Consider the following 19,115-nt stretch of genomic DNA (forward strand, 5'->3'; position numbering starts at 1 on the left):
ACTATAATTGATGTACTTAGAGTGTCTAAGATCCAAATTGCTTCCGCATGTGTTATATTAACACCATCACAACTGACACCCCTTCCACAGAGATCACATGCCCTAGGAAAGAGACTTCGCATAACCAAAACTCACACTTCGAGAACTTGACATACAACTTATTTTCATTCAGAACTGTCAAGGCCTTCCTCAGGTGCATTTGGTGTTCCTAAATCATCCTTGAGTATACCAAGATATCGTCTATGAATACAATGACAAAGGTATCCAGATATTCCTTGAACACCTAATTCATCAGCTCCATGAACACTGAAAAGGCATTGGTGAGTCCAAATGACATCACCACAAACTCATAATGTTCAAACATTGTTCTCCAAGCTATTTTTGATACGTTCTCGTCTTTTATCTTGATCTGATGGTAACCTGATCGAAGATCAATCTTTAAAAACATCATGGCCTCTCTGAAGTGGTCGAAAAAGTCCTCGATGCATTGGAGAGGATACCTGTTCTTCACCGTTCTCTAATTCAGCTCCTTGTAATCAATGCACCGGCACATTGAACCATCCTTTTTTCCTAACGAATAACACCCGCTCACCCCAAAGTAACACACTAGGTCTAATAAATCCTTTGTCCAAAAGCTCTTGTAGTTGCGTCTTGAGTTCTTTTAGCTCGGATAGTGTCATGTGGTACGGGGCCTTGTATATAGTATCAGTATCTGGCTTCAACTCTATTGGAAAATCGACATCTCAGGATGGAGGGATTCCTGCAAGTCCTCTAGGAACACGTCCAGGAATTCATTCACTATAGGCAACGTAATTAGGGAGACTCCTTCTTTCTTGGTTTTCACCACACTAACTAGTATCACCCAGACTCCGTGCTGGACCAGCTTCGTCGTCTTCATCATCTATATCACCTTGGGCATGGTACTCAAACTCGTGCCCTTGAATTTGAATCCAGTCTTGAACGGTGGCGTAAAAATAATCTCTTTCTTGTGACATTCTATGCTAGAATGGTTTTCTGTTAACCCATCCATGCCCAGAATTACATCATACACGGTCATATCAACTACCATTAAGTCTACGTCTAAACTAACCCTTGATACTATTACACGACCATTCCTTACCATATAAGTAACAACCATGTCCACACCTGGCGGGGTGCCCACTAAGAAATCATGTAACAAGGGTTCTAACACAATTTTTGTTTGACTAACAAAAGTAGTGGAAATAAAAGAGTGAGTAGACCCCGAGTAAAACAATGTCAAAGAAAAGTGGCCAAGAACGGATAGCATACCTGTTACAGCTGCATCAGGGTTTTCAGTGTCCTTGCTGGTGGAGGCATAGGCTCTCGCTGATAGATGGTTCTAAGTGGGGGCGTCCGCTATGTGAAATGGTCTCTGCTGACCCCCGACATTATTGGTACGACTTTCTAGACAGTTCCTGGCCAAGTGACTCTCCTTCCCACATTGAAAGCAGGCTCTAAAGCGAGCCAAGCACCGACCCCAGTGGTTCTTCCCACACTCGTTACACTTAGGTCTATCATCTGATCTGTTTTCCCTTCTCTACTGGCCCCGCCCGGAATCACGACAGCATCTATCTAATTATCTCGGTGGCGGTGATGGTGATGAATCACGACGGTCATCCCTGAAGGGAATGAACTCTTCATCCACGTAGCAGAAGCATTGGGAACTATTTTGATTTCATTAAGAGCTAAAGCAACAACAATAAATACGAGAGCAAAATCGCTACCTTTGTAGAAACCTTAGCTTGCAAGACTCCTTGGAGTATTCCAACCATGCACAAGTTCTTCAATATTCCACAAGATCTTCCTTACTATGACTTGAACACAAGGTCAAGGCTTGTGGGAGCCTCTTGAAGCCCTAAATGCTTATTCAAACTATGTCACTTGGAATACATGAATCATTGGACGTAGGTTTAGAATATGCACTTAGAACATATAAAACCTTGGACACAAGTTCCTAGCTTCAGGTACACTCCCCTATGGATGTGTCATGGTCTCTTGGGTTGCAATGCCACCATCAGCAGTATAGGGGAGCCATGCCTTTACATGGAAAAATAAGAGTAGCACATGACTTGTGTATTTTGTTAAATACTCAGAAAATGGCCCGACTAATTGTTGTTAGATGCAAGTACATACAATCATGAGTGTGATCTATCATATCAGTCTATAATTCTTAGGCAGCTATCCTAAGCGGGTTAATTTGATGTGTATTTACTGTTCTACATACGGTCTACACGTATGAGTATGGACCCACTAGTCTGTTCGCACACCTCTTGGCCCCTTTCTTATCAGGTGAACATTATCTGAGAGTTGTTGACGTCGAACACTCGTTAGGAATAGAGACCTTCGTAGCATTATAAGAAATATAATGATCATTTTCTTTCCTTGTAATGTACGCGTTCGTACCATCGTCAAAGATGAAGGGGTATCCCTCGATGCATGAACACACAATAATACATGAGGAGTACTGACCCTAAATTTTTACTTACCTAGAGTCGCTACTTGATCATCATCTAAACTCGTATGTAGAATTAAACATTTAAAACTTCCTCATAAAACATAACCTTCGTCTTAAAATACAGCCATAGACTTACGTATTTTGAAAACAAGTTTAAAACGACATGATAAAAGACTAAAGAAAATAAATAAACCTTTAAATTAAAAACATCCTATTCTAGCCTAAGTCTAAGAAAATAAATGCTACTACCCTGTGCATGTGTCATGGTCTCAAGTTGCAATGTCGTCGTCAGTCATACAGGAATGCTTTGCCTTTACTTGAAAAGTATTTTAAGAAGTATTCAGTAAGTGAACCCACTATTGGAGTTAGGGAATGAAATACATGCAACTCATGATCTAGGGACCTATCTTTTAAAAACCAGAATAGGGGTGACTTCCAGTCTCGGATAAATTGGATGTGTAGTATTTCCCTACACACAACCTACACGTGCAAGTGCGAATCCCCAGGGGCTCGCACACCCCCTGAATCCACTTTGGTGAAGCTAATTTGTAGCGACGTCCGGCTGTCAGTAGAATCCCATAGTGTCAGGCTCCCCATGAACACCCTCATCATCAAACTGGGGAAGTATCACGATGCATATGAAGACACAAAATGCATGAGACCCCTATTATAACGACCCAAAATTTTCTACTTAATTTAAGGTCGCTACTGTATACGTACCATAAACATTGAATGCGGAAGACTTCATTTAAATTCCATAAAACATAACTTTTATCTTAAAACACAGCCATGAACTTACGTGTTTCGAATACATGTTTAAAACGACACAACAAAAGACTAAATAAAATGAATAAGAGTTTAAGTTCAAAACATCCTATTCTAGCCTAAGTCTAAGAAAATAAATACCACTATCCTATGCATGTGTCATGGTCTCAAGTTGCAATATCGTTGTCAACCATACATGAATGCCTTGCCTTAACCTGAAAAATGTAGTAGCACATGACTTCAGTATTTAAAGAAATACTCAATAATTAACCCCACTATTGGGATTAAATGCAACAATCACATGCAATGAGATAATGGGATCTATCTTTCATTTTGTTTTCCCTACGGTGCTGTCCTAACGGGTAATTTTGGATGTGTACCATATACTCTACACATAGCCCATACGTGTGAGTATGGGCTCATCAGCTAGTTCACACACCGCTGGGCCACTTTCCTTATCCGGTGGGCATACTCTGGGAGCCCCTTAGGCCAGACACCCGTTAGAACTAGTAACCATCACGGCGGCACTATGCAAAACATAATGATCGTTGTCCTACCATTGGATGTACGCGTTCGTACCCTCGTGATGGGATAGGGGTATCCCCCCAAATGCATGAGCACACATAATGCATGAGGTCCCAAAACTTTTCCATTCTCATTATCCTTTAATACAATCCCCTAGCATTATGTACACATCATATCATTTTTCATATCGTTTCAGATATCATTCATCATTCATCATTCATATTATATCGTTTCTCATTCTTCAGTTCTCAAATCATACATAATTCTAAGGGGGTTATATTTCATGCCATTTATCGTAATTTTATGTCATTCATATCATGTTGTATACACACCATTTAAGAAACCTAACATAACGTTCTATGCTTTTAACATAACATTTCATCATATACACATCATACCATGATATATTGCATCACAATGTATCATATCATAAACAAGTCATAACATAAACACTTCGTAGTCATATAATTCTCTAACATATCACAGCCTTAACGTTCTTATACCTATCATATACATATCATTTCGTGAATGTACCTTAGTCATATCATCACAAGAAGTTAACCTAACGCTATCGTTCTATCAATCTATCACAAACCTATCCCTTTCTACCAGTAACCTAACCGTATTCTTCCATCAATCTTTCTTATCCATATCACTCCAGTATGTAACCTGACCTTAACATTTCATGAACGTATTTTACTCCTATCGTTATATTTTGTTTTGTGCATCTTTCTTATATCCTATCTCAAACATATCCTTGAACACATCGTACCGTAATTATTATCATACAATTCACATATTATAACATATTCATAACATATAGGAAGTATATCGATCCACAGAAAATTCACACATATCAATATATATGACACGTGCAGAACCACATGACATGTGTCAACATCAAATATAACCATGCTGATAGTAAGGTCACTTATCTGGCTAGCTTAAGTCGTTGTCACGAATATATTTTTAATGAAAGTTCGATTCTGTTCTTTGAAAACCGAGTCAACCTATATGAGCCCATGACATTAGTTTCAGGTTTGAACACTACAACATTATTTCTCTAATTTACAATGGTCAATTGTTAAAAGTCTTGAAATGTTATATATCTATAATTATATTTTTATTAAAAATCTTATTTTTCATGGTTACTGTTGTATAAGAAAGTAGATACAACTATTTCTAAGTTATTCTGGGCTTTTACTACTCTCTGTACCTTTCCCTCAATATTTAGTTTGTGGTTTTTAATTCCCTAATCTTCTTTTTTTTTAATCTGTTGCCTTCTAATTCTGTTCTCATCTATTCCAAATTTCTAGTGAATCTCTGTTTCCAAATCTTTCTCAGTGTCCTATTCAGAAGTTTTATTGGTCATTCTATCTTTAATCTATTCATTTGGCTATGGATAAAAATTGAATCTAATATTACTAATTTGACGAGATTTACTAGAATCGTATAAATGATTGACATTGCTAGACCATTGTAATAATTCAATGAAGATCTAACTATAATTGGTTGTGATTTCTAAAAAAAGAAAATGAAATTTAATATATACCTTATTGATCATATCTATCTTTACTAAATCTCCCGTAGAGGCCTTTTCTTTTCTCTCAAGCAAATCTGACCATTATTGTTTTTTATTTTTGCAGTAACGTTGCTTTCTTGCATAAGGATCCGTTTAGGAGAGATAATTGTGGGGAGGGATGAGAGGTGAGTGGAGAGAAGTGGGGAAATGTTTTTTTTTTTTTTTAATTTTAATTTTAATTAATTAATTAATTAATTATTATTATTATTTTAACTATTATTTTATAATTTTTTTATTTGTTTATTTCTTCATTTATTTTTGGGCTATTACACCTATAGTTTTCATCCTTAAATCATCTTTAGGACACAACACTATACACCGTTCACACATTGCTCTAAGTAACATGCACGCATTCGCCTTCATACATTCATCATCATTCATTTAACTAGGGTTGTGTCTTTAAAAACTTGTAGTCATAATGCATCGTGACATCTAATACATGCATAACATCTTAATATGGAACTTCGTCATATTAAGTCATTTCTGATGGTGTTAATATAACACGTGCGGAAGCAATTTGGATCTTAGGCACTCTTAGAACATCAATTATAGTAAATAACTACCATGTTCATAAGTATTAAAACTGAGTACTAACCTTTTGTAGTTCAAATTCATTTTTCCTCACGAACTGGTTTCGAATCACTGCTAGTGTCTTCTCCACTATTCTCCTGCCTTAGAACGAGATTGTGGAATCTAGCGAGTGACTAAACTTAGGAGGAATTTAGTATATATGAAGAGAGAGTTTGTGAGAGTTTTTCTAAAGGTTTTTCCAAGGGAGAAGTTCCATCAACCTTGATCACTCTATTTATAGAGTCATGTTTGCATGTTCATACAAATTTGAGATCACCAAATTTTGACACTCAAAATTCCACTCAAATGTTTGGAATTATGTGGCAAGCATGCAAGTTTGAGTTAACCAAATTTTGACACTCAAAATTTCACCAAATTTGTGGGGTTTATTTGGCAAGCATTCAAGTTTGGTTAAACTAAATTTTGACACTCAAAATTCTACTAACTCAAACATGAATTTTTCCATTAGGTGAAGTCAAAATTTTGACTTTCTTCATTTTAATTCAACAATTAATTTGAATAATTAATTTCAAATTAAATTAATATTAAAGGATTAATTAAACTATTTAATTAATATTTAATATTAATTCAAATGCCAATCCCAATCCCAATCAAATCCTAAAAATATTTGATGAAAATATTTAAATCTTATTTAAATATCTCCCATTCTCTCATTTTGTTTAATTCGTCAATAAAATAAAAATGCGGTTAAATCTATCGTATATATGTAGCGCATATTCCCTATCATATATATGTCACATTGTTCTATGGTTTAGTCCGATATGAGCTAGTAGAGAGACATAATGGACCTATAGATCATGGGCTCCAACGATCCAAGATTAACCGGTTAACCAACATTCGTTAACTACTAGGACACTCCACTATGGCTAGTAGTTGCACTCTCCTCAGAGATATATTTCTGTCCATTTGATATAACCATGATTAGTAAGTCGATCCTTCACATGTTCGTAACTAGAGCTGGGTCAATTTACCGTTTTACCCCTAAAGTTACTTCTTGTTCCTTATGTCTCACTGATCCTCTAATTAACAATTGGTTTGTGGTCCAACCAATAAACCGAATCCCTCTCAGGCCAGTGAGAGGGTGGGGCTCCTTGTTCAAGACCTGGAGTCAGTATTTAAGGGAACTCCTCTCTTCTATCCCTAAAAGTGGGTAGGAGTGAATTCCATCTTGCACCCCACGTCCCTAGCTATTCACCCAATCTTACCCCTGAAATGAGAGGCCTATTGAGTCGGCGAACTCGAGCCACTCTCACCCATGCAAATCTAAGGATAATTCCGAATAAACAGGAGTTCATGGTTAGCTCAGGATTAAGATCGAGTTACCTAGGTCATCGAATGAAAAGAAAATCAGTCTCAACAGTAAACAACATTATAAAGTGAGAGCAATTTTCTTCATGGTTCGATCTTATGCAATACTCATTGCATAGGACGCCCCCACTCACATGTCTCCACATGTACAATTTTAGTAATCACATTGTTTATATCATATACAAAAGTGAGCTGCATCCATAGTGTCCCCAGGATAAGGTACTCAGCCTTATACTATAGATCATTTTGACTATATACTTGAACTTGATCAACTCTTATGTCTCTACATATAGTTCAAGTAATCATACTATAGCCAGAGTGTTCTTAGTTTATTGGATTTAGATTAATGATCATAAAGTTCACTTTATTCAATAACAATCTTTATTGAATAAACAACCATAATAACTTTATTAAAAATAGAATATGTTTTTGTTTACAAACTATGAGTTTTAAGACATGTAACCCAACAATTTTATCATCATACGTCTTGCATAATCTTATTACTATGCATCATCATCATCATGTCAACATCATGTACATCGTAATATCATCATATAAAATCATCACATCATGATCTAACATCATCAAGTCATCATATAACCTAATCACATCATCATATAACGTCATCACGTCGTCACATGATATTATCACATAATCATATAACATCAACACATGATCATATAACATCATCGTATCATTATCTAACATCATCAAGTCATCATATTACATAATCATATCATCATACAACATCAACACATCATCATCTAACATCATAACGTCATCATATAATATCATCACATCATCATATAACATAAAGCATAATTGAAACGTGCAAGGGCCACTGGACACGTGTCGTCATACATAAGACAAGTCTTCCGACCGAGTCGATAGGCCACTTGATTAGCTTAAGTTGTTGTCACGAATTTTACCTTAATGAAAGTTAGATTTTGTCATTTGAAAGACAAGTCAACCTATGTGAGCTTATAACATCAGTTTCAACTTCGAACTTCTATAAAATTATTTCTCTAATGTATGTTGCCCATGTGTTAAACTTCATGCTCACTATAGAGTCTTGCAGGAATAAAGTCTTAAAACATTGCTCGTCAATCTTATCATACCATATATCTTATAATGTCAAACATATGTCATATCATAAACTTACCATGTCTTCTAACATATCATATAACATTTTATTGTATCATCACATCAAAGAATAACAACATCATGCATTGTACATCATCATCATATGATATTAGTCACAACATCATAAATACAACAAATAAATGACAGGTGCAAGGGCCACTTACTTGGTTGCCCTTAGCCGACGTTCTCCCTAAATTTGAGTACGTTTGCTTTTCGTCCCTCGAAATTTCTACTAGTATTATCGGTTGTCCTTTCCTATTAGAACGTCCATCTCGCTTCGTTAGTAACTACAATTTCTTACCTCAGTTTAACATAAATCGAGAAATTGAACCGTATCCTAACTTTAATTTCCTTAAACAAAGTCAATTTAAGCTTTAGGATAGTTGAAACGGCAAAAATTGGGCAAAATACCCTTTAGCGAGCCTAAAAGCTGGATTATGAGCCGCGAAGCTGAGCCTAGTCGACTGAGCTACGTAAGCGAAAGAAGTTTCTTGCTGCAGGCGCGACACGTGGTGCAATGAGAGCGAACGCGTTTTTCGGTGATGTAAGTGGAAGGTGATGGATTTGTCTAAGGATTCAATGGATGAATGAGCTCAAATACCTTTGTTTGACTATTATATCAAGAAAAACCGTTCTCATCTGCACCCCAGTGCGAATAGTTGCATCTTTCTTGAAGCCAAACTTCATGCTCTGGCCAAAAAATCTCGAACCAAAGCTTCTCATATTTGCTTATAAAGTTGCACCAAAACAATGTTGTCTGCAACAAATTCTCTTTGAATTCCCAGCAGTATTCTTGTTTGAATCAAAGAATATGCTCCCGTGAATAAGAAAGTTATGTTAGATGGACACGAATTCAATTGAAAAAATGAAAAAAAAATTAGAACTATAAGAGCCTATACAATTACATAATCAAATGTTCAATTAAATAAAATATTTTAAATACAAATTTGTGCGTAATTCAACTAGTTGAGACGATATATATGCATAGATGAAAAGGTTAAGTACTATTCAAACTCTCAATGCCACTAATTTATTTAGATATATATAAAAATAAAAAAATTTATCAAATCATAAATTTAGATATATATAAAATAATGTGGTCTCATTGAATATTTGTCCTGGTGCAACACCTTATTTACCTAAATCGTCATTTTTCGATTTGCAATGGGAAAGTAAAGATACGTCTTGATAATTAAGAATCGTCACTTTCCATTCTAAAGTTTCTTCTATTTTGGTGCTCCAAACTTTTTAATAAAACGGAGACGTGTATATTCATTTCGAAGTCTAGTATTTTATTTTTTGGATAACAACTTGGATATTTCATTGTCATACCTGCACTATTTTGTTAAAAGTTTCTTTATAATTGAGATCTTAAATGTTCAATAGGCTTGCTTTTATTAGATAAGTATTGTAGTAAGCACAAAACTTCTAAAGAAAGGAAAAAGTTTCATGTGAAGTGGAGAAAAGGTTATGGTCTCGTCTAAGAACTCCATGGATGAATGAGATAACTTTGTTTTACTATTAAAAAAAAAGAAGTTGTAACGTCCCTAATTTTCTTAACCTAATTTGCGACGTTACGTTACATTCATAAGGCGAAAATGGAGAAGCTCATATAAAACAACCTTAATAACAATGACATGACTTTTATAAGAAGGTTCATAGCACGAAGGATCAACCTAACTCGGGAATCAACCAAAATCTAACTAGGGAAAAAAATGCAATTATTTATTATTCAAAGGAAATCTCGAACAGAGCATCTATTGTCCTACAAACCCAACCTTTAACTTCCATGACCTTTGCAGCGTTCACCGTCAACTGTATAGGGGAGCTTTGCATTTACCTGAAAATGTAGGTACCACGTGGCTTGAGTATTTTATAAAATAACCAGTAAGTTGCCCCATTGTTGGGGTTAGGCATCCAATACACATTCAGAACACATGCAAATCACGTGCAGCACACATGCACAAATACAAGCATAAAAACGTGAGGGGGACCTATCTTTCATTCCCATTACATGGCCTTAGACCCTTGCTTTATCCGGGCAGGGTGGATTCGTGGTACTTCTCCACACATGGCCCACTTACGTAAGCTTAGGCCCACCAGATGGATTCGTATACAAACCCCTTGGGCCTGGCTTGGTAGGGTACATGTGACACATTACCGAATGCCACAGAAAAGGAAAGGCCTGCATGATATCATAGCAAGCATAATATCGAATGTACACGTCCGTACCATCATAACATAATGGGGAAGTAATCCTATGCACGTGACACACAACATGCATGAGGTCCCTAAACCTTACCTCCATGGCATTATACATACAACATTCCATTCCCTTGTCATGTTACATAGCATGGCTTAGTTAAGCATTATGTAAGCGTATCATAGTAACCCAATCACCACATCCATGGCATGCAAAGATCTCAACACATTCATGGCATCTCAACTTATTTCATGCATATAAGGTAAACAATGCATGGCAAAACAAAATCACATAAGCGTGGCATATACCAACATTTCACAGCGTAAACACATGACATAGTATACAACGGAAACACACATGGTACATGCAAAGGCCATAGGATACACATCATCATACATATACAGTAACTAACTCCAACAGTAAGATTACTTACCTCTCTGGCCTTGGGTGAAGTCACTCACGATAGGCTAACTTTAAACTCCAACAGTAAGATTACTTACCTCTCTGGCCTTGGGTGAAGTCACTCACGATAGGCTAACTTTAACGCTTAACTACTCCCTATAAAACCACATTATACACTTATGAAGTCACTCACGATAGGCTAACTTTAACGCTTAACTACTCCCTATAAAACCACATTATACACTTACAGTCTTTTCATAATAGAACCCAATTAAACCTTATGTCTAACTATCAAGGTATGTTCCTATCATAGCCTGTTTTAGCAAAATGGAGTTACATTGACCTCAGATGAGTGAAACAAGGGGGGAAACGACTCTAGAAGGATTGAAAACCTAAGAATTGGTATATTATTTGTATATCGAGCCGCTAAGCCGAGCCGTCGAGCCGCAAAGCCACATCGCCAAGCTGAGCCGCGAAATACAACGGAGTCATCGATGAAGCTGAAGTACCAAGCCAACAAGTTGAGAGGTCACTAGCGGTGCACGGTTTCTGAACACGGGCTGGTGTCGCTAGTCTTGGGCCGGAATGGGTACGCGGCCTAGAGTCAGTGTCCAAATGCAGACTGCAAGGCACGGGCCAAAACGGCGGGTCGTACGATGGCTGAAGTGAGCTTGCTGGTACCCGAAGAACCCGACCCGCGATTCGCTACCCTGTCTTCCTCACTCGAGAGTCGCAATGAACCCTAATTGCGGAACTCGAGTGTTGTTGCCGATGAGACCGCAGTCGTACATTCGTCCTTGACGGTGCGTCTATCCCATTCGTTACGAAGTACCCTGACGTTATTTCGCGTGTAATCCAGCTCATTCCACTGTCGTTACAGTGTGACAGTGTGGAACCCTAGCATATTAAGGACAAGATCCTAGAAGTAGGTTGCTTACTAAGTCTTTGTACTCATTCCCCATTCTCCATTTTTTTTTCAGGTAATAAGGAGCTGGTCGAAGTCTGGAGAGGACTCTAGAGAAGATGCCATAGACAAACCTCACTCGTCGTCCTTCAACCCTTTTGTGTCATTCCTTAAATTTTTGTTTTAACAATTGTGTTGTGTTTAAAATACTTTGTTTAAACCTTATTTTGGTATAATATAAATATAATGTATGAGAAGTTTTAAATGTGGTACGTTTTATTTCGGGAAAAAAATTTACCCATCTTTTTAGAGTCATCGAGTCAGCCCGATCCTTACAATGTGTTAGCTCCAGGTGTTTGACAATATGTTCTCCTTGTCTAAAGTGTTTATCTATACAGAGCTAGGGTGTAAGAGTTAGGTTGGTTGTACGATGACTTAGGTCAAGATGCATACACTTGACTAAGCAGCTAGGGTGTAAGAGTTAGGTTGGTTGTACGATGACTTAGGTCAAGATGCATACACTTGACTAAGCATCTTAGGATCGTGGCGATGTTAAGAGGGCCTATACCCTATTACTCCAAGACTAAAGAAAAGTCGAGGAGTCATAAACGAGTAACTTGGAACCAAAAGCTCTGTTAAGCAACCTAGCTTTCCTAGGAATCCAATAAACCTCTTCAACTCTTAGACATGACCAAGACGCATTTTAAAACAGTGAGGCTGACAATGATGCATAATGGGCCAAAGTGAATAATATATGCTGGTAGTAATTTTGAGTCGTAACAAAATTAATAGTCAAGATGGCTGAGTTAGTCTAAGGCGCTAGTTTCGAGTACTTGTCCAAAAGGGCATGGGTTTAATCCCATTGTTGACATGATTTTTTATTGTGAGATTCGGTGATGGTTGGAGAGGTATAATGGTCAACATTTTAAAACGTGAGGTTGGCATATGTAACGAGCAATGTAGCGGTTGGTGGCGATNCACGATAATGCATCATGAACCAAAGTGGATAATACATGTTAGCGGTGATTCTAAGATCTTATAGAAAAAAAAGTAGTCAAGATGGTTGAATTGATCTAAGGCACCAGTTTCAAGTTTTGGTTCTAAAGGGCATGGGTTCAAATCCCATTCTTGACATTGTTTTTTTTATTATGAGATTCGACAACGATCGGGAAGGTTTAATTGTCAACGTGTTTTAAAAGTTAGGCTCCCATATGTAACGAGAAATGTAGGGATCTCTAAAACATAAGAGTCATGGATTAAGAAGCTCATATCATGTGTCAAAAAAGATCTTTACATATCCAATTGTTTGGTTTTCTATCGCTGTGTATATTCATTTCGAAGTCAGTATTTTATTTTTGGATAACTCCATGGATGAATGAGATAACTTTGTTTTACTATTAAAAAAAAAGAAGTTGTAACGTCCCTAATTTTCTTAACCTAATTTGCGACGTTACGTTACATTCATAAGGCGAAAATGGAGAAGCTCATATAAAACAACCTTAATAACAATGACATGACTTTTATAAGAAGGTTCATAGCACGAAGGATCAACCTAACTCGGGAATCAACCAAAATCTAACTAGGGAAAAAAATGCAATTATTTATTATTCAAAGGAAATCTCGAACAGAGCATCTATTGTCCTACAAACCCAACCTTTAACTTCCATGACCTTTGCAGCGTTCACCGTCAACTGTATAGGGGAGCTTTGCATTTACCTGAAAATGTAGGTACCACGTGGCTTGAGTATTTTATAAAATAACCAGTAAGTTGCCCCATTGTTGGGGTTAGGCATCCAATACACATTCAGAACACATGCAAATCACGTGCAGCACACATGCACAAATACAAGCATAAAAACGTGAGGGGGACCTATCTTTCATTCCCATTACATGGCCTTAGACCCTTGCTTTATCCGGGCAGGGTGGATTCGTGGTACTTCTCCACACATGGCCCACTTACGTAAGCTTAGGCCCACCAGATGGATTCGTATACAAACCCCTTGGGCCTGGCTTGGTAGGGTACATGTGACACATTACCGAATGCCACAGAAAAGGAAAGGCCTGCATGATATCATAGCAAGCATAATATCGAATGTACACGTCCGTACCATCATAACATAATGGGGAAGTAATCCTATGCACGTGACACACAACATGCATGAGGTCCCTAAACCTTACCTCCATGGCATTATACATACAACATTCCATTCCCTTGTCATGTTACATAGCATGGCTTAGTTAAGCATTATGTAAGCGTATCATAGTAACCCAATCACCACATCCATGGCATGCAAAGATCTCAACACATTCATGGCATCTCAACTTATTTCATGCATATAAGGTAAACAATGCATGGCAAAACAAAATCACATAAGCGTGGCATATACCAACATTTCACAGCGTAAACACATGACATAGTATACAACGGAAACACACATGGTACATGCAAAGGCCATAGGATACACATCATCATACATATACAGTAACTAACTCCAACAGTAAGATTACTTACCTCTCTGGCCTTGGGTGAAGTCACTCACGATAGGCTAACTTTAACGCTTAACTACTCCCTATAAAACCACATTATACACTTACAGTCTTTTCATAATAGAACCCAATTAAACCTTATGTCTAACTATCAAGGTATGTTCCTATCATAGCCTGTTTTAGCAAAATGGAGTTACATTGACCTCAGATGAGTGAAACAAGGGGGGAAACGACTCTAGAAGGATTGAAAACCTAAGAATTGGTATATTATTTGTATATCGAGCCGCTAAGCCGAGCCGTCGAGCCGCAAAGCCACATCGCCAAGCTGAGCCGCGAAATACAACGGAGTCATCGATGAAGCTGAAGTACCAAGCCAACAAGTTGAGAGGTCACTAGCGGTGCACGGTTTCTGAACACGGGCTGGTGTCGCTAGTCTTGGGCCGGAATGGGTACGCGGCCTAGAGTCAGTGTCCAAATGCAGACTGCAAGGCACGGGCCAAAACGGCGGGTCGTACGATGGCTGAAGTGAGCTTGCTGGTACCCGAAGAACCCGACCCGCGATTCGCTACCCTGTCTTCCTCACTCGAGAGTCGCAATGAACCCTAATTGCGGAACTCGAGTGTTGTTGCCGATGAGACCGCAGTCGTACATTCGTCCTTGACGGTGCGTCTATCCCATTCGTTACGAAGTACCCTGACGTTATTTCGCGTGTAATCCAGCTCATTCCACTGTCGTTACAGTGTGACAGTGTGGAACCCTAGCATATTAAGGACAAGATCCTAGAAGTAGGTTGCTTACTAAGTCTTTGTACTCATTCCCCATTCTCCATTTTTTTTTCAGGTAATAAGGAGCTGGTCGAAGTCTGGAGAGGACTCTAGAGAAGATGCCATAGACAAACCTCACTCGTCGTCCTTCAACCCTTTTGTGTCATTCCTTAAATTTTTGTTTTAACAATTGTGTTGTGTTTAAAATACTTTGTTTAAACCTTATTTTGGTATAATATAAATATAATGTATGAGAAGTTTTAAATGTGGTACGTTTTATTTCGGGAAAAAAATTTACCCATCTTTTTAGAGTCATCGAGTCAGCCCGATCCTTACAATGTGTTAGCTCCAGGTGTTTGACAATATGTTCTCCTTGTCTAAAGTGTTTATCTATACAGAGCTAGGGTGTAAGAGTTAGGTTGGTTGTACGATGACTTAGGTCAAGATGCATACACTTGACTAAGCACCTTAGGATCGTGGCGATGTTAAGAGGGCCTATACCCTATTACTCCAAGACTAAAGAAAAGTCGAGGAGTCATAAACGAGTAACTTGGAACCAAAAGCTCTGTTAAGCAACCTAGCTTTCCTAGGAATCCAATAAACCTCTTCAACTCTTAGACATGACCAAGACGCATTTTAAAACAGTGAGGCTGACAATGATGCATAATGGGCCAAAGTGAATAATATATGCTGGTAGTAATTTTGAGTCGTAACAAAATTAATAGTCAAGATGGCTGAGTTAGTCTAAGGCGCTAGTTTCGAGTACTTGTCCAAAAGGGCATGGGTTTAATCCCATTGTTGACATGATTTTTTATTGTGAGATTCGGTGATGGTTGGAGAGGTATAATGGTCAACATTTTAAAACGTGAGGTTGGCATATGTAACGAGCAATGTAGCGGTTGGTGGCGATTTATAAAAATTCTATAAAGACTAGGAATCATAGATTAAGAATCTATTAAATTTTGTTGCATAAAACAACCCACTCTATATTTGTTAAGAAAAGAAGATCAACTATTGTGATCTTTGCTTTAGGGTGATTTATGGATGTCTTCCCGTAGAGGATGTTTGCTTGTATTGTGCTTGATATAGTATGAGTTAGCTCCAAGTGTTTGAGAGTGTATTCTCCTTGTCTAGCATGTATTGTGCTTGATATAGTATGAGTTAGCTCCAAGTGTTTGAGAGTGTATTCTCCTTGTCTAGCATATTTATCTACACAGAGATAGGGTGTAAGAGTTAGGTTGGTTATACGATGACTTATGTCAAGATGCATACACTAGACTAGGCACCTGAGGATAGTGGCGACGATAAGAGGGTCTATACCCTATTACTCCAAGACTAAAGAAATAGTCGAGGAGTCAAAATAGAATAATCTGGAGCCAAAAGCTCGTGTTAAGCAACCTAGCTAGGAAACCAATAAACCTCTTCAACACCTAGACATGAGCAAGACACATTTTAAAACCATGAGCCTCACGATAATGCATAACGAGCCAAAGAGGATAATATATGCTAGCAATGATTTTGAACTCTATCTGATGGGGAGATTTAATTTTCAACGTTTTTAAAAGTGAGGCTACATACGGTGGGCAGCAATATGTAACACATGGATTAAGGAAGCTCATATCAATTAATTTTGTATGTTTACTCATAAAGATCTTTCCATATCTGGTTGGTTGGTTATCTATCAGAGCCAGGTTTCGATCCTGGGACCTGTGGGTTATGGGCCCACCACGCTTCCGCTGCGCCACTCTGATTTGATAAAATAGAGTATGAGCTATTTTGATATGTTATCCAGAGTGATTTATGGATGTTATCTTTCCATTGAGCTTGTTTGCTTGTATTGTGCATGATTTAGTATGTGTCAGCTCCAGGTGTCTGACAGTGTGTTCTCCAGGTCTAGTGTGTTTATTTACATAGAGCTAGGGTGTAAGTGTTACGTTGGTTATAAGATGACTTAAGTCAAGATGCCTACACTAAACTAAGCACCTTAGTTTCGTGGTGAAGATAAGATGGTCTATACCCTATTAATCCAAGACTAAAGAAAGATTCGTGGAGTCAAAATAGAATAATCTATTGCCAAAAGCTCGTGTTAAGCAACCTAGCTAGCCTAGGAATCCAATAAACCTCTTGAAAACCTAGACATAAGCAAGACACATTTTAAAACCGTGAGGCTCACGATAATGCATCATGAACCAAAGTGGATAATACATGTTAGCGGTGATTCTAAGATCTTATAGAAAAAAAAGTAGTCAAGATGGCTGAATTGATCTAAGGCACCAGTTTCAAGTTTTGGTTCTAAAGGGCATGGGTTGACATTGTTTTTTTTATTATGAGATTCGACAACGATCGGGGAGGTTTAATTGTCAACGTGTTTTAAAAGTTAGGCTCCCATATGTAACGAGAAATGTAGGGATCTCTAAAACATAAGAGTCATCGATTAAGAAGCTCATATCATGTGTCAAAAAAGATCTTCACATATCCAATTGTTTGGTTTTCTATCGCTGTGTATATTCATTTCGAAGTCAGTATTTTATTTTTGGATAACTCCATGGATGAATGAGATAACTTTGTTTTACTATTAAAAAAAAAAGAAGTTGTAACGTCCCTAATTTTCTTAACCTAATTTGCGACGTTGCGTTACATTCATAAGGCGAAAATGGAGAAGCTCATATAAAACAACCTTAATAACAACGACATGACTTTTATAAGAAGGTTCATAGCACGAAGGATCAACCTAACTCGGGAATCAACCAAAATCTAACTAGGGAAAAAAAATGCAATTATTTATTATTCAAAGGAAATCTCGAACAGAGCATCTATTGTCCTACAAACCCAACCTTTAACTTCCATGACCTTTGCAGCGTTCACCGTCAACTGTATAGGGGAGCTTTGCATTTACGTGAAAATGTAGGTACCACGTGGCTTGAGTATTTTATAAAATAACCAGTAAGTTGCCCCATTGTTGGGGTTAGGCATCCAATACACATTCAGAACACATGCAAATCACGTGCAGCACACATGCACAAATACAAGCATAAAAACGTGAGGGGGACCTATCTTTCATTCCCATTACATGGCCTTAGACCCTTGCTTTATCCGGGCAGGGTGGATTCGTGGTACTTCTCCACACATGGCCCACTTACGTAAACTTAGGCCCACCAGATGGATTCGTATACAAACCCCTTGGGCCTGGCTTGGTAGGGTACATGTGACACATTACCGAATGCCACAGAAAAGGAAAGGCCTGCATGATATCATAGCAAGCATAATATCGAATGTACACGTCCGTACCATCATAACATAATGGGGAAGTAATCCTATGCACGTGACACACAACATGCATGAGGTCCCTAAACCTTACCTCCATGGCATTATACATACAACATTCCATTCCCTTGTCATGTTACATAGCATGGCTTAGTTAAGCATTATGTAAGCGTATCATAGTAACCCAATCACCACATCCATGGCATGCAAAGATCTCAACACATTCATGGCATCTCAACTTATTTCATGCATAAAAGGTAAACAATGCACGGCAAAACAAAATCACATAAGCGTGGCATATACCAACATTTCACAGCGTAAACACATGACATAGTATACAACGGCAACACACATGGTACATGCAAAGGCCATAGGATACACATCATCATACATATACAGTAACTAACTCCAACAGTAAGATTACTTACCTCTCTGGCCTTGGGTGAAGTCACTCACGATAGGCTAACTTTAACGCTTAACTACTCCCTATAAAACCACATTATACACTTAGAGTCTTTTCATAATAGAACCCAATTAAACCTTATGTCTAACTATCAAGGTATGTTCCTATCATAACCTGTTTTAGCAAAATGGAGTTACATTGACCTCAGATGAGTGAAACAAGGGGGGAAACGACTCTAGAAGGTTGCTTACTAAGTCTTTGTACTCATTCCCCATTCTCCATTTTTTTTCAGGTAATA

At 37.9% G+C, this 19,115-nt stretch overlaps 1 non-coding gene across 1 annotated transcript; it reads right to left on the reverse strand.

The window, feature by feature from the left end:
* Positions 1-16,829: 16,829 nt before the first annotated feature.
* TRNAM-CAU lies at positions 16,830-16,901 on the reverse strand. Its single transcript has one exon. It is a non-coding gene; the product is annotated as a tRNA-Met (tRNA).
* Positions 16,902-19,115: the final 2,214 nt, after the last annotated feature.

Source organism: Cucurbita maxima, unplaced genomic scaffold (assembly GCF_002738345.1).
Source record: "Cucurbita maxima cultivar Rimu unplaced genomic scaffold, Cmax_1.0 Cma_Scf00081, whole genome shotgun sequence".
Lineage (NCBI taxonomy): Eukaryota > Viridiplantae > Streptophyta > Magnoliopsida > Cucurbitales > Cucurbitaceae > Cucurbita > Cucurbita maxima.